This window comes from Taudactylus pleione, unplaced genomic scaffold (assembly GCF_031769625.1).
Source record: "Taudactylus pleione unplaced genomic scaffold, aTauple2 ptg000662l, whole genome shotgun sequence".
Lineage (NCBI taxonomy): Eukaryota > Metazoa > Chordata > Amphibia > Anura > Myobatrachidae > Taudactylus > Taudactylus pleione.
In genome coordinates, this window is record NW_028285064.1 from 4,137,690 (window position 1) to 4,164,951 (window position 27,262).

General features: G+C 44.2%; 1 protein-coding gene across 11 annotated transcripts in view; it reads right to left on the reverse strand.

Moving 5' to 3' along the window:
* Nucleotides 1–27,262, reverse strand: part of LOC148478344 (receptor-type tyrosine-protein phosphatase F-like) — a 944,179-nt gene that overhangs the window by 803,707 nt on the left and 113,210 nt on the right. For all 11 annotated transcript variants that reach the window (XM_088455649.1, XM_088455645.1, XM_088455652.1 and 8 more), the window contains exon 2: nt 17,148–17,278. The gene's annotated coding sequence lies outside the window, so the exon portion shown is untranslated. The remainder of the gene's footprint in view (nt 1–17,147; nt 17,279–27,262) is intronic.

A 27,262-nucleotide genomic window follows, 5' to 3' on the forward strand; every position in this document is an offset into this window, starting at 1 on the left:
TGGCCATCTTATGCGAACACAGGCTCCCGCCGCATTTTGCGCACGCACTTGCGCACGCGCAATTGCACATGCTCGCTATACATGCACACGCATCCCATGCCCCCGCAACTCGTCATATTGTGAATGGCGAGCCATGCTTCTGTGCTCACAACAGTTAAGCGCCATTTTTACATTACATAAACACATAAAGTTAGTACAGCAATACTGTTTAAATACTGTTTTGCGCTTCAATCGCATAGCCAGCTTTTAAGTATTATTGTCGGAAACCTTACCCCGACGGACAGCAGCCTTTCCTTACAATAAACTTATATCCCATTTAACCCTAAACTGACTGAGATACGCACAATGCTATGTGTTTTAAAGGTATACAGTGAATGTTACATGTTAAATAGCAGTTATATGATATCTGGGATTAGGAATAAGATAAATGGGTCATGAGTAGTATCTACAGATTTCCCTCTGTCTCAACAGGAATATGAAACCAACAGAATGAATATGGAAGGGATCACTATCGAGTTATGAAGACCTGCCAAGAATTATACTCTATACTGTATAAATCACTGTACACCTCCCCTGTAGATTTGCATGCCAAATGTTAGTACAAAGGGATTTTTTTTAACAATTCAACCTCCAGTGACGTCAACCATTTACTAACAAATGAATAGCAACAACCATTGTGACTCAGTAATAAAGGGCCAATAGGGAACCCCTCTGAGTATTCAGCTTATGTTCAAAGGTAATTGTACACCTATAAATTGCCATGCAGTCTGGATCCCAGCCCTTTTCCTTTGCTACCTTCCTCCCTGCCTGACCCTAAAGAAACACACAGCAATCCTGATGGACAGCTGATTAGTCTAGGATCCAGACCGCATAGCGAAGTGTTGGTAATTGTATCTTTGTCTTTATCCTGTATATAGCTGCATTGTATAGATTAAGGCTGATTATACCCTTTTTACAATATAGTACCTTTGTGTGTGTTGTAACCGCAAACTGTTTCTGTGTGACAAAGTTATTTTATATTGAAATGGGAGGTATGGGCAATCTGGTCTGTGCAATCAAATCTCTCTAATATCGATGCTGTTCAAACGGTATCAATAAATGGGGGCTCATCGAGTTGGATATCACCCATCACTGTGTTTTTGAACTGCTCCCCTCGTCTTGGAACAAAAGACTGGAAAGGCGCCCGCAGATCTTTTTCCTGCGTTCCTATTTTTGTTCAGAGACGGAGACTCGCAGTTTGAGAATTCAGAGAGGGCTGATTAGAATCTGGGATAGTGGAGAGAGATTTGTGCTTGCCCTCGTTGTTGTAGAACGGCCGCGCATTGCATGCGCAACCGATCGCACAGTAACGCCACAAAGGTTTTAGTGTACACCACGTGCAAACAGTCGCAGTATAGTGCGTGCGACCGGATGTACGGCCACTTCCTGCCATGTGTAGTGATTACATCTAATTGTTTGTAACCGAACGCACAATAGCAAGTGAAGCATGTGACTAGCATTTCTGTTAGAATTCAAATAAATCATCAAGACTGAAATACGTCATATTGATAGGGCTGTAATCTCCAAAAGGCTATTAATCAAAAGAAAGGTATTTTTTTTTATTTTTGTTATTTGGCCACAATATAGAAGTGTGTAAGGTGTATGATTGAGATTGTTACATAGGTTGTACCTTCGTGGTCCCTATTTTAGGTAATAAATATAGGGTATACATAACAGGTATACTGGCAGAGGGGATCCTCCTGGTTTCCTATCGTTAAAGAGAGTTAACGATAAAATATAGCTTCCAGTGTAGTTGTAATATTCATCGGTCAGTTAGGGCCTTTGAGTGTTGCGACCGGACCATACGAGTGTGGCATCTCTGACTGAGGCTGGTTGCGGGGACAAAAGGACAATAGGTGGTTACTGTGGTTTTATCTATAGCTAGATAACTCCTGTGTTCCCTATTATAGGTGGTACTGTGCTTGCCTTAGTAGGTATTGCTGTGTTCCCTATTTTTAGATATTAGCTAACTGTAGAATAGGTGTGTGGAGGCAGCCTATCGGTTAATTCTTCCACCGGTCTCATCATTGTTGTTGTTTTTCTTCGCAAAATGGGCGCAAAACAGTCAACAGGGATGGTAGACGATGCGCTGTGTATGCAAGGTCCGACCGGGTCGGCTCTTCATATAATGTACACTAAATATGGTGCGTACGCAACGACGCACTGTACTGTGTGGGTTAAGATGACGAGTAAGAGTGAGAAACCTTTCCCAAAGATTGGAAGCTTTAATATGGAGATTTTAAATAACCTTAGGGATCACATATGTAGAGTGAAATCCCTAAAGAAAAGAGTGGAGTATGATGATTCTTTGAAACTCTGGCTGAATGAGAGTCGCACATGGGTTAATGGCGTGCATGGGGCACCGCGTGGAGCCACGTGCATGCCTAGGGGTGATGTGCACGCAACGCTACACAGCGTAGCGTACGCATCACAGCGAAATGCAAACTTGCGGCACGGTAGCGTTGCCAAAGGTATTGCGAATCGCGCTTGCGCACCCCCGCCACCTTATGTGGTGGGCGGTGATGATACATTACCACATAACAAAAACTATAAAAATGTTGTAACTGAACCAAGTAAGTTGTACCCGGTCCTGAGTGAATATTTGGAAAATGTCTATGATGCAGAAAGTGATCCTGTAGCAATGTCTGCTGTATCCCATGCTGTGCAGTTATTAAATGTCCCTTCCCAGCAAGTACAAGTAGCTGCCCCTATGGCATCTAGAGGGGGGGAGGGATCCTTAGCTCATGGGGGGGAGGCCGTAGTAGAACCCATGGTGGGGGAGGCTCCTTTAATAAGGGTGCAGGAAGTATTAGAACCAACTGCTTCAATGGCGGAGGTTACTAATACCGTTCGCTGCAGTAATAGGCTTAAAGGTATAGAGGTGGGAGGCATCCACCCTGTAAGGACAATTATTGTCCCTAATGGGAACGCAGATGCGAATGGTGTCGTACCCACAAGGGAAGTAGCGATGCACTGTCCTTGGCCACGGGCGGAACTACATTCCATTATGTCTGAATTTCCTGACCCCAAGAAACATCTGGCAAAATGTCAGCGTTTCATAAAGGATCTAGGCGATGCCCATGAGCCAACCAACAAGGATTGGCGAGTGGTGTTAAGAGCATGTCTCCCAGAAGGTACAGATGTGAAAAAGTTTATCACAGCATGTACTCTGGATGCAGACATCCCTTAACTGATCAAGGTAATCAGGATTGCATTGCCCGTATAGTTGCCCAACTAGCCATATTTTTCCTGTTAGTTGTTAATTGGAGTAAAATCTTCTCCATTAAACAAAAGGAAAGTGAACCTGCAGAAGATTACTTTAATCGTGGGCTGCAGACGATCACTCAGTACACTGGGATCGAAAACATTAAGGATAGCACGCACTACCGGGGAATGGTCATCACTGTTCTAATGGACGGACTAAAAGACAGTTTGAAAGAAAGAGTTCAGACCTCACACCCTGGTTGGAGAGGGATAACAGTTGACGCGCTCAGGGAAACTGCAATAGACCATGACAAAAATATCACCAGGAAACGTGAAGCTCAGAGCGAGAAATTGATGGCTGTTAGCATTCGAGCTCTAGAAGATATGCACTTACAGCCAACAGACACATATCCACCTGCACAGTTACAAGTCTTAAACACCTACCATCCTGCGCAGGCCCAACCCATACAATTCCCCCACACATACCACACCAGACCACAACACACTCTTCACACACACCCAAAACCATCATACCCACACTCAAAATCCCCTCCTCCCGGACTTCAAAAAAATTTCCCCAACAGATCAGCTAAGAAATGTTTTAACTGTAACCAAGTAGGATACTTTAGGAAGGACTGTAGAGTCATAATTCAGGAACCCCACATGCAGCAACGTATTGATGCATCTCGTAACCATAAGAACTACCAGATAAATCCTGCCCACATAGTTGCTGCAAATGCCTTGCTGGGGGAAGATAGCCAACTATAGGGGTTAGGTCATACCTGTAGTCTGCAGGCAGTCAGGATAACGGGAGGTATTAGGGAAGAGCCGGTAATAAAGGTTAATGTAGCTGGTACTGAACGTTCCTTCCTAGTAGACACAGGGGCGGCCAGGTCTGTTTTAAAATCTCTTGAAAATCTACAGATAACAAACCAGACAGTACCAGCAATGGGTGTAACAGGTAGCGTACAGCATTACCCTTTAACCAAACCCACGGAGGTTACCATTGGGCTTTGCATGCCAGGCATTCTTTCCTCCTGGCAGCAACAGCCCCTACTAATCTCCTGGGAAGAGATTTATTGTGCAAAATGGGATGTATTATCTATTGTACCCCTGACGGGATATTTTTGGATGTCCCAGGAAGGTTTGCACACGAGGTAAGGGATGTGCTAGACACTCCCCAAAGGTTAATGCTGCACACCATAACATCAGACAAGGGTTAAGCTCAGGTAGATGAAATGTTAGAACAAATACCTAGTTTCCTTTGGACTAAGGATGGACAGGACACTGGGTTAATGGCAAATGTAGCTCCCGTCATGGTAAACCTGAAAAACGGTAGACACGCTCCTAAAATTCCCCAATACCCATTAAAGCCAGACGTGGAGTTAGGGGTTCACCCCATAATTGAGCGTTTACTACAACAGGGAATTTTAGTCCGTACAGCCAGTGTGGCAAACAGTCCCATCTTCCCTGTGAAAAAGAGTGGTGGGAGGGGGTACAGGCTGGTACAGGACCTTAGAGGGGTTAATAAGGTGGTAGAAAGTCAATTTCCCGTAGTGCCTAACCCAGCTGTCATCCTTATGCAAATCCCATCAACCGCAACCCATTTCACGGTAATAGATTTATGCTCTGCTTTCTTCTCCGTCCCCCTTCATCCTGATTGCCAATACCTATTTGCCTTCACATACAAAGGCGTACAGTACACATGGACACGACTACCCCAGGGCTTCATTGACAGCCCCAGTATCTTCTCCCAGGCCTTACATGATTGTTTACAGTCTTTTCAACCTGCCAATGGATCGGTACTAATCCAATATGTAGACGATTTGTTGTTATGCTCTGATTCGTTTATGTCATGTTTAAATGATACTAAACTTTTGTTGCTTCACCTCTCGCACACAGGGCATAAGGTTGCTAAGGACAAGTTACAGCCATGCCAGACCAGGGTTAAATACTTGGGACACTGTCTTACCCAAGGCCTCCGACATCTGACAGCGGACAGAATCCACGCCATACAGACCATGACACTACCGCAGAACCAGCACCAGATCCGTACCTTCTTGGGCATGTGTGGGTATTGCAGGTCATGGATACCCGGTTTTTCCATTCTGGCTTTACCACTGCAGGAGTTAGTATCTTCCACAAAACCAGACCGTGTCTTGCACTCTGAAGAGTCAGAGCAAGCCTTCCTTAATCTTAAGAACAGTCTGATAAGAGCACCTGCATTGGGGATTCCAGACTATGGGAAACCCTTTGATTTATTTTGTACGGAGGCTGCTGGTTGTGCGGCAGGAGTTCTCACACAAAAACATGGTGATGCCAATAGACCAGTAGCATACTACAGTGCCCAGTTGGACGCTGTGGCAAGAGCACTCCCAACGTGTTTAAGGAGTGTAGCTGCAACCGCACTCTTAGTGGAAAAGAGTGAGGATGTAGTGTTAGGCCATGACATGACTGTACATACACCACATGCTGTTTCTGCCCTGTTAAATTCGGCCCAGACCAGACACGTTTCCTCCGCTAGGTTCACTAAATGGGAACTAGCGTTAATTGCACCGACCAACATTACTATAAAGAGGTGTAATACTTTAAACCCTGCTACATATTTACCAAGTGTGCCTCATGATGCACAAAGGGTGGAAGGTAAAGGTGAATTGTTACCAGTGGTAGAAGGTGAGTTTGGTACAGGAATTAATAGGCATGACTGTATGGAGTATTTAAATCAAAATTTTACAGCTAGGCCTGACATTCATGACACACCGTTAGAAAATGCAGACTTAACGTTTTACACGGATGGGAGTTGCCATAGACAGACTGATACAGGTGAGTTATGTACAGGTTATGCTGTGGTTGATGACAAGGACGTTATAGTGGCCGAACCACTCGGTCCACCCCATTCAGCGCAGGTGGCGGAACTCGTGGCACTAAGGAGAGCGTGTGAGTTGGCCTAAGGAAAAACGGCCAATATTTACACAGACTCCAGGTACGCTTTTGGGGTGGTGCACGATTTTGGGGCCCTATGGCGTCTAAGAAATTTTCTAACGGCAGCAGGCACACCAATCACACATGCACATCACATAAAACGACTGTTGACGGCAATACAGCTACCCAAGACAGTAGCTGTCATTAAGTGTAAAGCCCACACCTGCGAAGATGATCCAGTATCATTGGGTAACAACAGGGCTGATGAAGCTGCCAAATGGGCAGCAGGTTTAAAACTTAATCAAATGGATAAAGTGTTGGTATTTGAAACGGTTGACATGCAGAAACTGGTTGAAATGCAAGGTCTGTGTACCCATCAGGAAAAGGCAAGCTGGAGATCCAAGGGATGTGAGCAAGAGTCCTCTGGGCTCTGGAGAAATGGACAAGGGAACCCAGTAGCTCCTAAGGCATACTACCCAAGCTTAGCAGAAGCAGCACATGGTCTGACCCATCTGGGTAAGCAGGGTATGTGTAAGTTAGTGAAGGCATACTGGTATGCACCTGGCTTTTCTTCCCAAGCAGAGAAGAGGGCAATGTCCTGTTTGACCTGCTTAAGGAAGAATATAGGAAAAACTGTACCCACCGAACCATCTCACATCCCTCCAGCAGACGGCCCTTTCCAGGTCATACAAATTGACTTCATCCAGTTACCACCCTGCAGGAACTTGAAGTATGTTTTGGTTTGCATAGACGTATTCTCTAATTGGGTAGAGGCATACCCAGCTGCTACCAACACTGCTGCATTCACGGCAAAGAAAATAGTTCAGGAGTTTGTATGTAGGTATGGTATCCCTAGAGTAATTGAAAGTGATAGGGGTACCCATTTTACCGGAGATGTTTTTCAATGTATGTGTAAGTTGATGGGTATTAATAGTAAGCTTCACACCCCATATCGACCGCAGGCCAGTGCCAAGGTGGAGAGGGTAAATGGTACTATTAAAAACAAGCTGAGTAAAATCATGGCTGAAACTGGTTTGGGATGGCCAGAAGCTCTGCCACTTGTGCTCCATAGTATCAGGACCACCCCTAGATCCCCTCTTAATCTTTCCCCATTCGAAATACTGTTCGGGAGGCAACCTCATTTAATTATAAGTCCTCAGGAAGATTTGAAAAGTAACAACGAGGTTACTTTGAGGTACCTTATAGGGATGAGTAAGCAGCTCCAACAGCAGCAGCAGAAACTAAAACTGTTATCACCTGATATGCCTGAAATGAACTGTCATGATGTTGAACCTGGAGAGTATGTTATGATCCGAAACTTTTTACGTTCAGGTTGTTTGACTGAAGGAAGGACCATACCAAGTGCTACTGACAAGTACAACATCCGTGAAAGTAGCTGAGAGAGACACCTGGGTCCATTCCAGCCATTGTCGGAAAGGTCAAAAATCCTGAGGAGAACCAGACCAGGGGAGAGACAGAGAACCTGGACCTGTCAATTGCAAGCCTGTTCCGTGAAAGCTACTAATTGTATCAGTAGCACTTGAACAAGGCTGGTAAGACCTGGTATGGTGATGGGGTTTCATGTTGTAACTGCTTTTGTGTATCCTCCCAGAGTTCATATCATACTGTTGTGTCTCGGGATGTCCTGGTTCTGTGCTGGTGGTCGGAGGATGGAGAGAGAGATTGGTAGTGGTGTCGGTGGAGAGGAGCTGGGAGAGAAAGAGCTGCAAAAACAAGGCCAGTACCTGACCAATATTAGCACTGTAATGGTTAAAAGATCTGCTCTCTTGGAATCTCGGAGGCAGTGTGAAGGTTTATTGTCTGAAGAGTATTGTATATGCGCAAATTGTGGGCCTGTAGTCAATGATAAATGCATCCTACAATGTCAGACCCAGAGTAATTTATACTTGGGCGAGCATCCGTTAGAGGACTACCATTCCCTAGTAGGCAAGGTTTTGAACCAAACCGAATGTTGGGTATGCTCCCAGGTTCCTCAAGGACAGCATAATGTAGGGTTAGTCCCATTCCCCTTAAAGGTCTCTGAAGTCATTGACTTACAGGGAGGCAAACCGGTGGACAGAAAATTTAACATATCCGATTCCCCTAATTTGAAGCTCCACCAATATCAAGTAGATAAATCCCTGTTATGTTTCAACTTCCCAACAAACCTGGGAATTGGGAAGTCACAGGAATTAATCAGACAATGACCTTCTCACTGAGAGCCGATAATGTATCTATAGACTCAGCACTTTTATACAACATTGTTACAAGTGGGAAATTCTATAGGTACAGGTATACACGGAGTAATGTTAAAGTGATGGTTGGAAGAGTACCACCCGGGTACTGTGCGAAGATCATACAACCTGATACTTGTATTAGCCAAATGGAGGAGATAGGGATGGGATCATTCATAGAAAAGATGTGTACCGGTATCATGAAACATTCCATCCCATTCATCCTCACAGATGATGTATATTATATTTGTGGTAGAAAAGCGTATAAATGGCTCTCTCCAAGTTCCAGTGGACTATGCTATTTGGGAAAGGTACTCCCTGAAGTCATGACTCTTGCACATAATGAAATGATTGATGTCCATAGGAACATACCTTCTCCATACCTTCATACGCATTATGAACACAGAAATAAGAGAAACATGATTCCTGGTGATGTGCATAAAGCCACTCAAATGATAAGTGAGACGACTGGCTTCCAGATTTTAGTTGCACTTGATCCCACCAGGATTGCTCGGGGATCTCTAAATTTTAGGTATATTCAAGATCTCGCAAAATTAATAGATAATATCACCGAGCTATATGATGACACCTTTAGGTACACTGGTAAGGAGTTGCAAGTGTACAAAAAAGAGCTGGTCCAACATCGTTTAGTGCTGAATTATTTAACTGCTGTCACTGGAGGGTATTGCGTAACCCTAGCCACCCAGTTTGGTGTTAAATGTTGTACTTATATCACCAATAGCACTAGTGACCCCAAGGAGGTGATAGACCGGAAAATGGATGAAATTCTGCAGTTGAAATGGGAATTTCGGAAGAACCATAATGCTTCAATCGCTGAAGTGGAGGAACAGGTCGAAGAGTGGTTCTCCTGGTTGAACCCTATGAAATGGTTCTCGGGTCTAGGAGAGTGGGTACAAGGACTGATTGCGAGTATAGGGAAACTCCTGATCCTAGTGTTGGTGGTCATCCTAATAATTGGCATATGTATCAGATGTGTTCCAGCGGCTATGAAGTGTGCAAAAGGTTGTTCCAATGGAAACCAGGAAAATTAAATAATGATGGTAGTTACCCATGATGCTGTGAATACTAATGTAACTAATACCCTACATTATAACCCTGAATTAGAGAGTACGATCTAATGTTTGCTTGCATATTTCCATGTATAATAAAGTATTGTCAATGTTTCTTTAGAACACCCTAGTTTAAATGTAGTCTTCATCTCCCCTTTCTTCCAAGGTTGTCCTCTCCATGGAGTGGTGCTTTCCCACATTAGCTCCCCATTGGTCCTCAACTTAGAGTCCACGTGGTATGCGTACGAGGGGCTACTTTATGTCCCCAGGGGCGCATTATTCAATGATTCAAATGACCACACAGAGTCATTTCGTTAAGAACATTGAACAATACTTTATAATACAGTGTCCACATGAAATAAGATCCGAATGATAGTAGAAGTCCCATAAGAACACGTACCTTGTAATGATGTGATTTGGATTTGTTTAGCAGTGCATAAAAGTGTTATTAATGCTATTTCAAAACATCTTAAAATGAAGTCTCTAAACAATTCAAAATTATCCTTATGGGTTAGGTGCATTCCCACATCTAACATATGGTCTCTTCAGTCTGGCCTGTGGTGTGCACATAAGGCTAGTTTTATGTCCCTTCCCCCAAGAGCGCTTCATTGATGGGTAAATTAACAACTCATGCCATCCCATAACAATAACATTAACTAATGTCTTATAGTATGGCTAATCAGATAACCAATTATTAATTGTTGCTTGCGTATGGTGATAGCGTATAATTGCTATCAAAGGGTGGACTGTCGAAACCGTATAAATTGGTTGCGATCGCTTAATTGCGCACGAATCGCAACACGACATCCATTGGACGATTTGATCGTCCACGGCCATCTTATGCGAACACAGGCTCCCGCCGCATTTTGCACACGCACTTGCGCACGCGCAATTGCACATGCTCGCTATACATGCACACGCATCCCATGCCCCCGCAACTCGTCATATTGTGAATGGCGAGCCATGCTTCTGTGCTCACAACAGTTAAGCGCCATTTTTACATTACATAAACACATAAAGTTAGTACAGCAATACTGTTTAAATACTGTTTTGCGCTTCAATCGCATAGCCAGCTTTTAAGTATTATTGTCGGAAACCTTACCCCGACGGACAGCAGCCTTTCCTTACAATAAACTTATATCCCATTTAACCCTAAACTGACTGAGATACGCACAATGCTATGTGTTTTAAAGGTATACAGTGAATGTTACATGTTAAATAGCAGTTATATGATATCTGGGATTAGGAATAAGATAAATGGGTCATGAGTAGTATCTACCGATTTCCCTCTGTCTCAACAGGAATATGAAACCAACAGAATGAATATGGAAGGGATCACTATCGAGTTATGAAGACCTGCCAAGAATTAAACTCTATACTGTATAAATCACTGTACACCTCCCCTGTAGATTTGCATGCCAAATGTTAGTACAAAGGGATTTTTTTTAACAGTTCAACCTCCAGTGACGTCAACCATTTACTAACAAATGAATAGCAACAACCATTGTGACTCAGTAATAAAGGGCCAATAGGGAACCCCTCTGAGTATTCAGCTTATGTTCAAAGGTAATTGTACACCTATAAATTGCCATGCAGTCTGGATCCCAGCCCTTTTCCTTTGCTACCTTCCTCCCTGCCTGACCCTAAAGAAACACACAGCAATCCTGATGGACAGCTGATTAGTCTAGGATCCAGACCGCATAGCAAAGTGTTGGTAATTGTATCTTTGTCTTTATCCTGTATATAGCTGCATTGTATAGATTAAGGCTGATTATACCCTTTTTACAATATAGTACCTTTGTGTGTGTTGTAACCGCAAACTGTTTCTGTGTGACAAAGTTATTTTATATTGAAATGGGAGGTATGGGCAATCTGGTCTGTGCAATCAAATCTCTCTAATATCGATGCTGTTCAAACGGTATCAATACTGCCCATCCACTAGGCGATTAAACCTAGCGATGGAGTGATAACAACGGTCGTTATCGCTCCATCGCTTGGTAATCGCCGCAAATCGGGCAGTAAAAGGTTAAAAATGACCAGCGATGCACGCGCCCGCTGGTCGTTTTTAACATGATTAATCGCCCGAACATGACGGTCAACCTGATGACTGCCGTCAGGTTGCCATGTTCGGGGATGATTGATCTGCATACACTGAATGTCTGAACGTTCAGTGTATGCACTTCTCCCCGCGGGAGACGACGGCATCGTAATCGTGCCGTCGTCCCCGCATCGTGTAGTGGATGGGCAGCTTTAGAAGAATAAAGATGGAAGAAGCTATTCTATATATGACCATATACAGTCGATCAGCTAGAAGCAATACAATGCTGGCAGGAGCTACTTTGTAAATGGCCATAAGGCGATGGGCTCTCCAGCGAAATAGCGCCTTGGTAAAAATAAAAGTAGACAACAAATATCTTAATAAAAAAATACTCTGCAGGCTATGCAAGAAAATAAAAGGTAGTTTCACACAATCAAAGAAGGACTCAGCAGAATTGTCAAACATAGTGACCACAGAAAAGCAGATCACAGTAAATGACTGCTGAACAGGAGGGGATAATCACCACTCAGTGATCCCGCAAATGTCTTGTAGGGAATTACAGTCCAACCACACAATGAGCTCTCTAGGTGCAACGACAAATATAACTGCACTGCAAGTATAACACATAACTTAGAAATAAATATCAATACATAAGGGAAATTTAAAGCCTCTCAGTTGCCCCATGACTGGAACAGATGGTATACAGCCTGAGAAGGTCCGGTAGTACAGAATTCTGTATGTGATGTAGAACAAGTATAGTCTTCATTTGAAATGAGCTCAGAATGTCCTCTTTTCCGGAATGGAATAAACCACATTATGAAGGCACTGGGTGGAGCCGCCATAGGGAGAACACGGAAATGAAGATGGTGGGGCCTCGCTGCAACATAGTGTGTCACAAAAATATCATAATCGTACATTCCAATAAGCAACATATCCAAAAACATCTCTGACAGTGTGCCATCCGTCCCTATGAGCAGTCTATCAATCCTGACAACGTTCCAACGGGTCACGGACAGTGCCTGTACTATTGCAGCCATGAGGGTCTCCAAGGGGGGAAATTTTAAGTTTGCAAAGGATTTATCTTCCTCAGAAGGAGATGCGTGAGCCACAGACCCACCATGCTCTCCCCTGGTATTTGTAGGTCAGACATAGCTAGCGACAAACGCAACAGTACCTACTCAATTTTATCCCAGATTCTTTGTTCAGAAAAGGGGACAGTATAATCCAATAGGGGCCAGGAGGTCCGCTGAGTTGTAGCAGCAAATGTAACAGGAACAAGACAGCCCAGGCTGCTGACCTCTAAGCCATGATACGACCTTCCTATAATAGACAGCAGAGTAAAGCACCAGAGGACAGACTATCTGAGGAGCTATCACTGAATATATATAAAGACAACAGGAAGCAGCAAAGTCCAGAGTCCAGCCAGAGGGACCTTAGGGCAAGTGTAGGAGTCACAGCCAGCCAACTGCAGTGCAGGATGCAGATACCTTCTCAATCACGGCTGTGAGGACACGCCAGAGGGAGCTGCTGGAAGCTGAAGGAATAGACTTCCCAGCCAGCCCGCAGCATAGTCAGGACACAAGTCCCCAGGGAAGTGGAGCAATGTGACTTGGACGTACCAGGAGACTGTGCTGATTCATTTGATATGTGGCACTTGTATATCTGTGTGTGACTGAGTCTGCAAATGGAACTTGGTGTGGTGAAATGCTGCAGCCGCTGCTCCGTAGCACTTCACATGCTAATTCAGAGGCTCAGTCATACACAGATATACAAGTTAATCAGCACAGTCTCCTGGTGCGTCCTAGTCACACTGCATTGCGAAAGGACGCATTTTCGGTTAAAAAAAGACGCACGGTGCTAGCAGAGTCTCATGGGATCAGGTGCCCGAGAGGGGCTGTTTGGCGTGACTGCAGTAAAGACGAGTGAGGACACATCTGTACCTGTTCCTTTGCAGTTATCACCCCAGGCGCCCGATTCAGATGTGGACGCAATGCTGATATTTACGGACGACTGTGCATGTGTTGCGATCGCACTGAACACGCGCCAACCTACCTTAGCAATCCTGCTCACATTGAGGATTTCTTTGCAAAGTGTTTGACAGTCAGGGGCCGTTTTGGGGTGGTTACGTGGAGTGGCGGCAAAAATGCAGATGCTTCACGGCCATTTTTGGGGAGTGTCTCAGCATACAACTGCGATCCTATACAGTTCCCGCGGCCAATCCGCGTGACCATAAGTACTCAGATAGTCGATTAACGAAGGCTCTACGACGGCCACTGCACACTTGTACGCACTTGCTTGAATCTGCGAAAGCCGCCGGTGGGCGTGTCAATACATTTCCAGGTGGCTGCGTGCATTAGCGTATTGTCGCACAGCAGCTGCATACGGGATTGCCGCTACCACTTCCTTAGCGTCCACAGCTGAATCGGGCCCAATATTAGGATATAAGAACAGGGGTGCTTGCTGTACAATGACAGGACTGAGGGCCTGATTCAGACCTAGGGAGCTTTCGCTCGTAGCCAGACGATTTTTGCATTGTGCGCATGCATACGCATCACAGTGCGCGAACCAGTGCGAGAGATCGGGAAGCGTTCATTTGCTGCACATAGACAGCCCGGCAGAGTGAGTGACAGGAGAAGCCGTTTGTAGGTGGTAACAGGGGCAGGCCATTAAAAACAAAGGGAGTCGAGGAGTGAACGCAGACGTGTCTGAGCGCATCTCAAACACGGTTCAGAGGCGTGCATGTTTAACAGGCAGCGTCATAGTGCACATCACCTGGCTTGTTTTTATACTGAAGTGCTCGCAGTGCTTGAGGTAGGGCATATTCAACCTCAAGCGCTGCGAATGCATCCGATGGTACCAATGGTTGCATACACTTCCTGGAGATGATGTGCTCAAGTGGGCATCTTAAGACAGGCTGGTGGGCGTCTGCATACATAAAGCGATCGCACGCCAAGACATAGTGGGCGTGCTTATGCCTTGCTGTGCGATCGCCTGCCTTGCCGTCACTTAGCCGAATTTGCATGCGCATCAAGCGAGCGGGTCTGCATCGAGCCCTGAGTTTCAACAACGATACAAAAAAAATTATCAAAGGTACTTAAGAGCCTATTTATGAAGAAGCGGCGACTTCTTACCGACGCTGTTTATGAAAACAATCTCGTTAAGGAATTAGAGTGTCCGGCAATATCGTCCCAGAGCAGTAAGAGTTAACTTGAGCTCTCAGTTCTACCTGTCCCACAATACTGTAACTGTTATAAAACAAATAAAAAGATATATAAAAACAAAAAAGCTTTCAAACACAAAAAAAATTACTTCAAGTAAACAGTTATTACTCTGTCAGGGCCATCCTCAGATATGGCAATAACTACAGTTTCTTTTTTATGCCAAGTGAAATTAATCCTCTTAAAATATTTAAGGGGCACTTCTACCCAACGAGGTGTATAGCATCTTAACGTTAATTCCACAGAATGGTAAATTGGCTTATGATGTTCAAAACTCAACACACAATCCTAATACAAAAAAAAAAAAAAGCAGCATAATCTTTACATGGATTATGTATGCATAGAATAAAAAAAAACACACAACGACGCAGCAATTATAACACAATAATTATTACTGCAGCAGCAATTTACAGGTTCGGGTTCACGGGCTCTTTATATGGAGGCACGCTGCTCTTTACTTAACTTTCAATAAAGACCCACAACCACAAATAGACAATATTCTTGCATAATGCAGAAGACTTGGCTTGAGTGACAGTGTGATGTGTGACAGTTCTTTACCGCCACAAGACGGTGCCTATAGCACTCAAATAGTTCTTTATTTATGACTGGTAATTCAGCGGAGTATTGATGCGTTAACAGCCATCACACATAAAGGAAGCGGGTTGCCTCTTGCTAACAAGGCTGCACAGCCTGCCATGCATTCCAGCACTCAAGCTTGTTCCTGAGGGGAGGGTCACCTGCTCTGGGTCAGAGCACTCCACCACGCGTGGGCAGATGGAGGAGGCGGGGGAGACTATGCTGTGAACAAGCATACAGAGAAGCGTGACGTTCCATGGTGCCCAGCAAGGAGAGAGGTATGTCTCCGACAGGGCACACAGATGACTGACAGCTTATCAGACTTGCCTGTGCAGAAATACATTGTGTGAATTGATCTATTTGTGCAAAGGGGCAGGGAGCAGACACAGTAGAACTCACGACTGCATTATGAAACTCTCTATTGTCAGATGATGGATGTAACCATAAATTCTTTCAAACCATATTTTCTCAAAAAATAAAGACACAGACCGAGTTAATGCCGTTCAAAAATAATAGGTCAGCCATTTATTTACAATAATGAGTATTGTGGCAGAGGAAGGAACGGCAAACCACCGGCGCCAACTTGACTTAGGCAAAAGATGTCCACAACTTACCAGGGCAGACTATCCCAATTAATGGTAAACGAGATACTTGCAAGGGCCAACTCTCCCTTGCTAAGCAGGTAAGACACCCATGCCAATATAAAATACTTTCATGGGCCAACTCAACCTTTCTAGCAAATAAGACAGCCATGCCAATATAAAATACTTGCATGGGCCAACTCTCCCTTGCTAAGCAGGTAAGACACCCATGCCAATATAAAATACTTGCAAGGGCCAACTCTCCCTTTCTACCAAGTGACACGGTATCCAACACCCATACCAATGCACCATTTCGGCCCACCCGGATAAGAGGTGCCGCTGACCCCAGTAGGGTGAAATCAGCCTAACCCGCGCATTACTGCAGCAATATGGACACTTTACAGATTGCCGGTCTTTCCCTGCCATGAAATAAAGCCGACACAAGACACAATAGGGAAGGGAGGGCGGGAGATCAGAATCAAAGAGGCAGAATATCCTACAGACATTACCCATAAGCCCAGTAACAACTCCCCCCTTAACAGCAAACAACCTATCCCTGTGATTTAACAACTGTCAATCCTAAATTACCCCTCCTTTCACTTTTTTAACCCCATCCATCCCTGTCTAGAAGTATAAATGCCCTCTGTTCTATGCAAACCTTGGTTATTTAAGCTTCTTTGGAGCAGTATAAGATTCCCATAGGAAACTGTCCTAAACAGGTATGAGGATCTTTCGCTGTCTCTAAAGGGGGGGGGGGGGGGAATTAACACAGACAGAGCAGCAGTGAATAGTCTGGTTAACACTGAACAGTGTAATTTACATTCATGGTTCATATCTAAAAAAAAATTAAATTTTTCATTTTCTTTAAAAGTGGCTCGGGATACAATTTCTAGGCATTATCAAAAAACCCCAGCTGTGCAAAGTAATGGTGATATCACACAGCAATTTTTTTAAGCCCATTTTCCGAAACTCTGAAAAAATCAGACTTTGCCAGGGAAGGGACATAGCAAGGAGGAAATCTGTGGCTGTATCAGCCACTGACCAGAGACCCCCACATCCATTGCGGCAGCAAAGACGGTCATCGAGACAGGAAAGACGACACGTCAATAACATCCAACATGATTCTACACCAAAAAGACTGAAGATGATGTTAATGAAAACGCTGGTTTGCTTTTATTTGTGACACTCAGTGCAGGATGTACAAACAAAGAAGAAAGGATGACAGAAGATCAATGAGAGGTGACAGGTCCTCCTGGGCTTTGTACCTTAGGTTGAGATGGAAGACGGAGCCTCCGGGAGACGATATGAAGGCCTGAAAGTGAGGATTACGGTTCCACGTCTGATTCGCCGGCCAGTTCTGTAATCTGGGATTAGATCAGCAAACACAACTGTGTATCTGTAGGGGGAGATAATTAATAATATTGGTTGTGTACCGTTTAGTCCATTATTTTAATTTGCAAACAGTTCCAGAACAAGGGTATGAATAAAACATGTTTACCGTTTGATCTTTGCTAGCAAAATGTTTTCCAACATAACCTTAATTATACCCCTCACAACACGAAATGTTTCTGTAGATAAACAGACGGTTCAATCAGTTCAATCCTTATGAAAAGTAATTAGAGTCCATTGATAAGTAGACTCAATTACTCCACCATACAAAGTGCATTCCCTTCTACTAATTCACTCTGCACCAGTCAGACAGTCTAGTCTGCGTTCTGATTTACAGCCAGAGCCTGCCATATAGAAAATAGTGCATCAGGATGGCAAATGCAATGCAGCCGGCGAATGTTTCATAACTCACTAATGCAGTACTGACATCCATATATGGGTACTGTCATTTCTACCCATCTCAGGGTCTGATTCAGACCAGCATGCAAGCGGGTCGACGGCCAGCCACTGCGCGAGCCCCGCAGCGAGCGAGAAATCCCTCGCTGCGGGACTCACTACAAGACAGGGGGGCTGTCGATGTTGATCGACAGCTCGCCCCGTTTTGTAGGCGGGTCGGGGGGTGGCTGGCCAAACGGAGGCGTTCCCGAAGGAACAACTGCCGTTTGGGGGCGGCCTTACTGATATCACGAGTGATGTCAGTAGTGAGCTTCCTGCTCTATTACCACAAGGGTCAATGGTCGCGATGGTTGCCCACAGCTTAGCGAGTGGCCAGGAGGCCGGCTCCAATAAAACAAAAAAAACGCCCTGATTCAGAGCGAGCGCTCTGAAAGAGCGTCCGGCTCTGAATCAGGGCCTCAGTGTATACAGCCCTCGCTTACAGATGTTTCCTGGCGGTCAGGAATCTGCGCTGGCGCCGGACCCATACTGGACATGTGCAGGTCTTGCGTGTTCGCACGCAGTTCGGCAGCAGACTGTCAGTGATTCACAGTCTGTTGCCATTTGGGGGCGGGAGGGGGACGGCCGTTGGGGGGGAGGGAAGAGGCCAGGATCTCCGCTGGCTGCCGGAGATTTCCTGGCCTCTTTGTTGTATCTGCGGCGGCCGGCTTGCATGACCCCATGGGTCACTTAGCTGCCCGATGTTATCGCAGATTATCCGATTATCCTTGGACGCAGCTCGGATAAATAATGTATGCAGGGGGCATACATGTATGCAGCTGCTAGCTGTGCTGCATCCTGCCCTAAGTGCGGTTTTATATCCAAAAATGTAAAGGAGATAAAGTTTTGTGCTGCAGGAAGACGGTCTGCTTCAAAGGTAAAAGTGTACTAATCTGCTGCTATCACCTTTGGGAGAACTGCAAACTCTTAAGCAGTTACTATTAATTATTATTATGTTAATAAAAAGCCAATAAAAGTGTTTTATTTTATTACTATACAAGAGGGGCAATATTTTATTATTTGAGTACAGGGACAACATAAATGTAATATTATTTGTTTACCGGGCAATAAATGTATGATTTGATTATGAGGGCAACATAAATGTATCACTGGATAAAGGAACAATACTTTTTAATCCCTAGTGGTGGCAAATGGAATTTATTTATGGTGAAGCAACATTTATTATTTCAAAATGCTGGCACCATATCATAAATTTTTATTGCCCCCATTATAAATCAAATAACACGTAGTAATACCCGCTTCATTAAATAGATTTATATTGCCCCAGATATAAAAAAAATAATATTGCCCCTTTATAAAATAAAAAAAGTAATATTACTTTGTTATAAAATTACTAAAGTAACACTACCCTGGCCTAATAATTAATAGAGATGAGCGGGTTGGCTTTGCGGCAAAAAAAAAAAAAAGAACTTTGGGGTTCCGAGTCGATTGGCTCAGATCACTTTGGGGTTCCGGGTCAAACCGAGTCCCAGGCTCGGGTCTTCTCGCCAAGTTTGGAGCTTGGATTTAAAAACCAGCTCTGGCGTGTGTTTTGGATTGCATGTTAAGTCCATCCCTCATGGTTTCAGGTGCTGTGAGGTGGTCAGACATGACTGGAAATAAATGTTATTGATACTAATAATACTATAGGAAAAACAGGCCCAAGACACGAGATTTTAGCTGATTTTATATATTTTTTTTTAAAAGAAATCCAGATTCAAAACTATTTGAATAAGGTGCCAGCCAATCAGCTCTCAACTGTCATTTTTCAAACACAGCCTGTGAGATGACAGTTGGGAGATGATTGGCTGATACCTTATCACTTGTCACTCTGTCTCCTAACACTGCCTAGTAAATAGACCCCTTAACTTGAAACACTTGAGGGTGTTTTTGCCAAAACCAAAACACGACAATGATTTAGAACCAAAACAAAAACACGGGGTCTGCGCACATCTACAGTATAATTAACAAGTGAATGCTGAATCCCTAATACCTATCTAACCTAATTCTTTCTTTGCTCTGACAGGGCAGATAGCTCCACATGATGTTTTGCCTGTCAGAAGCGAGTCTGAAAAAAATGCGCCTTTTGTCTGGCAGTTTGCCCAAATCTGCAGGCGGGTTGCTCTGAACTGCTGGCCGGTTGGCACTATGCACACTGACACACGCCGCTTGCGGTTTAACATTTCAGCAGCATGAGGCGTCAGGCGTTTGTAAAATCCCACCCCAGGCTGCCCCCACAAAAACACGACATGTCGGGAGAACTTGAGGGATAAGGCTAAGAACCACTGTGCTAGAGTAACATGCCTAGTGCAACATGCCCCTACCCAATAGGACAAGATGCCTATAAGTGTCCCTCTGAGGGGGAGATCGGCTTATCCGAGCACGCCGGCCATGCCAGCAGCGACGCCATAATCATTATTGATGTCAATGTATAAAAGCTGGAAATGTTCATTACCAGGTTCACAAGTCCTCATCGGAAGAAATCATTTACTCAAGAGTCATCCGCTAGAATTATATCACTCAATGTGGCCATTTTCATTCAACAGCAATAATTATAACTATTACAGTAATTCACTGACAACAATATGCAGAGGGGGAGGCCTCCACCAGAGATGCTGATTGCAGGGAAAATAGGAGCACTGTGCAGAATTGCAATTCATCCACTGTCACATCTGTCAATTGTTTACCAGTCTGCATGTGCTTTCTTATGTGCTGCCCACCAAACCAGGGTAACCTGCTTCTGCCCAGCTAGGACCGGAAATACGCAGAGGAGCTGGATGTCTGCATGTATCCCTGCTGCGAGTAATTCCACAGCCACAGTGGGTCCCGAGACACCAAATCCATCGACTTGCAATGACATCACCTTTACCTAGAGCTCCAAGAAGAACCAAGCGAAAGGTGCTACTACCATCATTAGGGATCACGCCAGTACCAATTGGTAAAGTTTTGTTATCAGAACATCATCAGTTGGATTCCTGGGTGGCTCAATGTTGCTATATAACTAAATAGCGATCATTTTAATCATTTTAAATAGAAGAAAATAACAACTTGAACTGATAAATTCATGACTTTTCTTCTGTTTGCAAGTATCCACCTGACTACGATGTGTTCGGCATCCCAACGGTCTGGATGCCGACGCTCCTTTTACCAGCGTCGAAATCCCAACACCGGTCAGAAGCCCGTCACCTGGCATCCCGATTCCTTGACTACAACCAATAACCCAAATTCTTAAAGTTTAGGGGTCAATCCAATTAGGTGTGAATTGCGAGTAGCAGGGTTGTTTCATGAAACTCGACGACTTCGCACACGAATGTGCGCACCCGAGAATTCTCCATTCCAATTAAAAATGCCTATTTGCGGTACTCGCAGCGGAGTTTTGCGAAAATGACTGCCAACTGCGACGTGAGAGATGTGCATGAAAAAGTGGGGACCCCCAAAAGTGATCATTTCGTTAGCAGGAGACTATAGCAGGCTGTTTGTGGGCATTAGGAAAGTACTGAAGGTTTTTAGGTGGTGTCAAATGGCTGATTTGTGCTTTTTTTTATAATGCAAAAAAAATGATAAAAAAAACTAACTTTTTTCATTTAATCACAAACGAATTAAACGGAAAATTAAAGAAAAAAAAAAAAGCAGGAAAGAAGATGATTTAGGGGTACTTTAAAGGCACTTTGAAAAATATAAATAAAAATTATAAAACAACAATTTTTCAATTTAATAAAATGTGCTGTAGATGCCTAAACTAATGAAAAAATAGATTTTTGGGGCAATTTGAGGCAATTTATTTTTTAACCCCAAAAAATTACATGTAATTATTGGAAACTTCTAATCGCCTAATTAGTCATTACGAGGGCTGTCCAAGGGATTCTGCACAGTGTCCTGACATTTTAACCTTAAAGTAAAGAATTTCCTATCCATCTTTCACCCTCAGGTAGGTGCGAATTGTAAAATGCAAATTGACTCTGCCTGGTTCAGTCCGAGTTGCTAATTGGATTGTAAAATGAATTCACTATGCGAATTAGAAGAAAAAAAAAGAGAAAACGGCAACTCGCACCTCACAATTCGCACCTAATTGAATTTACCCCTTTAGGCGGAATTCAATTGTTGGCACCGGCAGCTGTCCCCCCTTTGTGTCCGACGGAGCTATTCAATTGTTGCTCCTGTCGGGCACGAACAGCTGCCGGCTCCGGCATTTCAGCTCGCACCCCTAGGGGTTGCCAAGCTGAAATGCATGAAAACTTACCTGTTTGGGTGCCCAAACGGCTCTTTTCACGATCGCGCCTAGCCATTTTACGCGACTAAACCTGACCTCTTTGAGCGCGATATTCTGAATCAATTGAATATTGCCCCGCAATCTCCCGTCACTTTAGATGGGAGATCAGGCGCGATAAAACAATTGAATACTACTCCTGTCTATCAGAGCGGCATGGAGGTGAATGACGATAACAGGAAACAAATTGGTTAGATACAGTGCATCCGGAAAGTATTCACAGCGCTTCACTTTTTCCACATTTTGTTATGTTACAGCCTTATTCCAAAATGGAATAAATTAATTTTTGTCCTCAAAATTCTACACACAATACCCCATAATGACAACATGTAAAAAGTTTTTTTGAGATTTTTGCAAATTTAATAAAAAAAACAACAACTAAGAAATCACATGTACATAAGTACTCACAGCCTTTGCTCAATACTTTGTTGATGCACCTTTGACAGCAATTACAGCCTCAAGTTTTTTTGAATATGATGCCACAAGCTTGGCACACCTATCTTTGGAAGTTTCGCCCATTCCTCTTTGCAGCACCTCTCAAGCTCCATCAGGTTGGATGGGAAGCGTCGGTGCACAGCCATTTTCAGATCTCTCTAGAGATGTTCAATCGGATTCAAGTCTGGGCTCTGACTGGGCCACTCAAGGACATTCACAGAGTTGTCCTGAAGCCACTCCTTTGATATCTTGACTGTGTGCTTAGGGTCGTTGTCCTGCTGAAAGATGAACCGTTGCCCCAGTCTGAGGTCAAGAGCGCTCTGGAGCAGGTTTTCATCCAAGATGTCTCTGTACATTGCTTCATTCATCTTTCCCTCTATCCTGGCTAGTCTCCCAGTTCCTGCAGCTGAAAGACATCCCCACAGCATGATGCTGCCACCATCATGCTTCACTGTAAGGATGGTATTGGCCTGGTGATGAGCGATTCCTGGTTTCCTCCAAACATAATGCCTGGCATTGACGCCAAAGAGTTCAATCCTTGTCTCATCAGACCAGAGAATTTTGTTTCTCATGGTCTGAGAGTCTTTGAGGTGCATTTTCGCAAACTCCAGGCAGGCTGCCATGTGCTTTTTACTGAGGAGTGGCTTCCATCTGGCCACTCTACCATACAGGCCTGATTTTTGGATTGCTGCAGAGATGGTTGTGCTTCTGGAAGGTTCTCCTCTCTCCACAGAGGAATGCTGTAGCTCTGACAGAGTGACTATCGGGTTCTTGGTCACCTCCCTGACTAGGGCCCTTCTCTCTCGATCGCTCAATTTAGACGGCCGGCCAACTCTATGAAGAGTCCTGGCGGTTCCGAACTTCTTCCATTTACGAATGATGGAGGCCACTGTGCTCATTGAGACCTTCAAAGCAGCAGATATTTCTCTGTGCCCTTCCCCAGATTTGTGCCTTGAGACAATACTGTCTCGGAGGTCTACAGACAATTCCTTGGACTTCATGCTTGGTTTGTGCTCTGACATGCACTGTCAAGTGTGGGACCTTATATAGACAGGTGTATGCCCATCAAAATCATGTCCAAACAACTGAAGTTAAAACATTTTTTTATAAATTAAGCAAGAATTTCAAAAAAACTTTTTACACGTTGTCATTGTGGAGTCTTGTGTGTAGAATTTTGAGGACAAAAATGAATTTATTCCATTTTGGAATAAGGCTGTAACATAACAAAATGTGGAAAAAGTGAAGCACTGTGAATACTTTCTGGATGCACTGTAAGTGCGAGCTTTGGTTAGCAAGATTGCAATAGATAAACATTTATTTTGTAACTGTGTATTCGTGCTGTGGTGAGCAGGATAGCTGCCTCATGTAGCATACGTGGCTGTAATTGTATACAATTCAAGCTTTTACCATACCTATACTGATTTGACAGATAAGTGCACGTATCATTAAGCGAGTGGACAGAAATTCTGCCTGTGGGCCAGTAAGCGGCAGGTGCCCTGGTATCTCTTCTATTAAATCGCTTACAATGTTACAGACAGCTAGACATTGGGATTTGTTGCAGTGATTCCAGGAGCAGGAACCTTTATGCTGCTAACTTACAACTGAAGTTAAGAACATCGGTCTCTTTTGTGTCAGTTGCTATTTCTTCTCTGCATCAATATTTCATGATTGTAAAGCCACCACCTAACTCCAGCCTAAAACAGTGGCACACTTGAAAAGACACCAACAACAGTCATCGTCCAGCCAATTATTATAATTATTTCCAAATTAATTATATAGCACACATGTATTCCGCAGCACTTTACAGAGAATATTTCAGCCAGTCACAGTTATTTATTTTTTTGCCAGAAGTCAATTAAACTTCCCAGTATGAGTTTTGGAGAATAGGAGGAAACCGGAGCAGCCAGAGGAAACCAATGCAAACACAAGGAGGACGTATAAACTCTACACAGATAATGCTTGGTAAGGAATTGAAGGCATGACCTCAGGACTGTGAGTCAGTTAACCAATCGTGTTGCAAAGGGAGTTATTGGCCCTAATTACACACACCCGTTTGTAGAAGTGTACGCATTTAAAAGACCGCACTGCAGGCTTCAATATCGGTACACACGTGCACCAGTGCTATCCTCCATACAAGACATAGAACTCGCTAAATATTGCCTATAGTAGGTGAGAATATGCCTTGTTACCATCCAGCAGTGCTCCCTCAGCCACAAGTGTAGTGCGACTGATTTTCGCTGGTCTACAGAGCATGCACAGTGCAAACACACTCAAGATCTGTCCGCAAAAAACCTACCGTATGTTCAATCCTGTGTTAGCCCCGTGACGTGCACCTAGCCCACAGGTAGTTCTGTTTCGCTAGTCGCAATTTACAAAACAAAATCGCATTACAATAAAATCCAAGGCCTGTCCGTCCATAGTGATTTTATCTCTCCGACAAACAACGGCAGCCACATTCGTCAGACTCACAATTCATCAGTCTCTCTCAGAGTCATTAATGAGTCTCCCCAGCCAGTGCGAGACACCTACTGCAGGCAGTCTAACACTTTTCATAGGGCAGCGTGGGGCACCTAGCTACAACTCTGCTCCATCAACCCAGGCACTCTGCAAACCAGTTTTTATTTAAAGCTGAATAAAATGGAAAGACACCTTTCCACTGCCAGACTAAGATTCCCTGGCGTTTAAAATATATAGGAAAGGAAAGTGGGATAAATATGAAAAGCATTAATCTATTTCCCAGCGTTTCGCTCACGGTCCGTTTACATAAAACTATCAAAACATGTATTGAAACTGCATCAGCCAATACCAATTATGCAAATACATTTCACTTCATTACAGCCGTTACGGCAGATGTGGACAAAATAACATTTCAGCTGGTGAAATCACGGGAGCCAATGGGGTTTAAAAAAAGAGAGCCAGGGAAAATATGCATACAATCACTTCTACAGCAATCACTTTAGAGAGTATAGGCCCCCATACATCAGCAATTGATTCCAACAATTCTGCAATTTGCAATCGATTGTGTATAAAAATCTTTCTTTTTTCAATTGATTGCAGATTGCAGAATTGCCACAATCGATTGAAAAAGGAAAATATTTTTATACACAATCGATTGCAAATTGCAGAATTGCCGCAATCAATTGCTGATGTACAGTATGGGGGCCTTTAGGCACCGGATAGCATGTTTTACGTACATTAGCTGCCTGGCTCCTGGTTTTAATGTACAAAAATGGCTTCCTGTCCTGTTTAAGGAGCACAGAATGTTACATAATATGTTACATAATATGTTTCACTTTCAAGACTAGACCAGGGGGAAGACAACCTGTGGCACACCGGCTGCTGTGGAACTACACATCCCAGCATGCACTAGCTGTAAAACTGTGGCAGGGCATGCTGGGGTGTGTAGTTTCACAGCAGCTGGAGTGGCACTGGTTGTCTACCCCTGATTTTAAGCTGGGTACACATTAGACAATATTTTGAGAGATTTGCCCCATTCTGACGGAACGGAATGACAAATCGTTCAAATCATTGGCTAGATTGTGTCGTTTGTCCGGGAGTTCAAGAGAAATCTGAATGGCCATCGCTTCGTTTTACTGGCCGTCTGATGTGTACCCAGCTTTAGACAAATGCATTGGCATGTACTTGCACTCCAGCACTTTTTTTCCTGCCTTATTTCTATATTTTACAGCAATGTATTTAAATCAACCAGTCAGCTATTTACATTGTCATTGAATATGGCTAAAATGGCTCTGGGGAAAAAATTGTATCCAGTACACAAGGCCCGGGGGCCGTATAAGGCCCCCGGAATCATTTGGTCTGGCCCTCCGAGCTTTTCTCTGCTAGCCTCATCTGGCTAGCAGGGTGCCTAGAATGGCAACCTCCAGCCAGAATCTATGCAGCAGTGCAGCCTGGAGCGTTCTTAGGATATTTCAGACGTTCACACCGCTGTCCTTACAGCTCCCTGGAGCATCCTTAGGATGCTCCGGGCATTGCCGTTATCAACGGTGATTGTGGTCCCGCCCCGTGTGATGTCACACTGAGGGTGTGTAGCCTGCACCGGGCCCGCAAATAATGTTATATATATCAAAATGGCCCTCAGCAGAAAAAAGGTTCTCCACCCCTGACATAAAGGGTTTGGTAAAAAAACAAATGAGGGAAGTCAGAATAATAAACCGTATTAGTAAAAGTCATAACACGGAGTACACTAGCCATTACAATGGCCATTTTCTTATGGTGTAAAGTCACTTTAAAAAGAAGGCCAAATTGATATACAGTGAAACTTTCTGACTATTTTAGGAGTGAACCTATACATGACGGGTTAATACCATTAATGACTTTGATATGTGATAATTTAATTACTAATATATAGGGGTGAGCGGGTTCGGATTTCTGAAATCCGAACCCCCCCGAGCCCCCCCGATCCGAGGCAGATCCGAGTCAGGCTCGACTTTTCCCGCCTGACTCGGATCTGAAATCGAGGCAAAACGTCATCATCCCGCCTTCCGAGTCTCGCGGGTTTTGGAACCTATATAAGGTACCCGCTTCGGCGCCATTTTCTCACTCGGCTGTGGACAGTGAAGAGGGAGGGTGGGAGTTAGGGCTGGCTGGGCTGTGTAGTGTAGTGTAGTGCAGAGTAGTGTTGTGCTGTGCTGTGCTCTGCTGCTGTTGTCCACTACTTCAAAGTCCATAGGGGCTGGCTGTGTTGTGCTGTGCTGCTGTTGTTAATAGGGGCTGTGTCCACTACTTCAAAGTCCATAGCGGCTGGCTGGACTGTGTTGTGCAGTCAGTTCTCCATAGGGGCTGTGTCCACTCCAAAGTCCTGTGCAGTGTCCCAATCCTAAAGGGGTGCTGTAG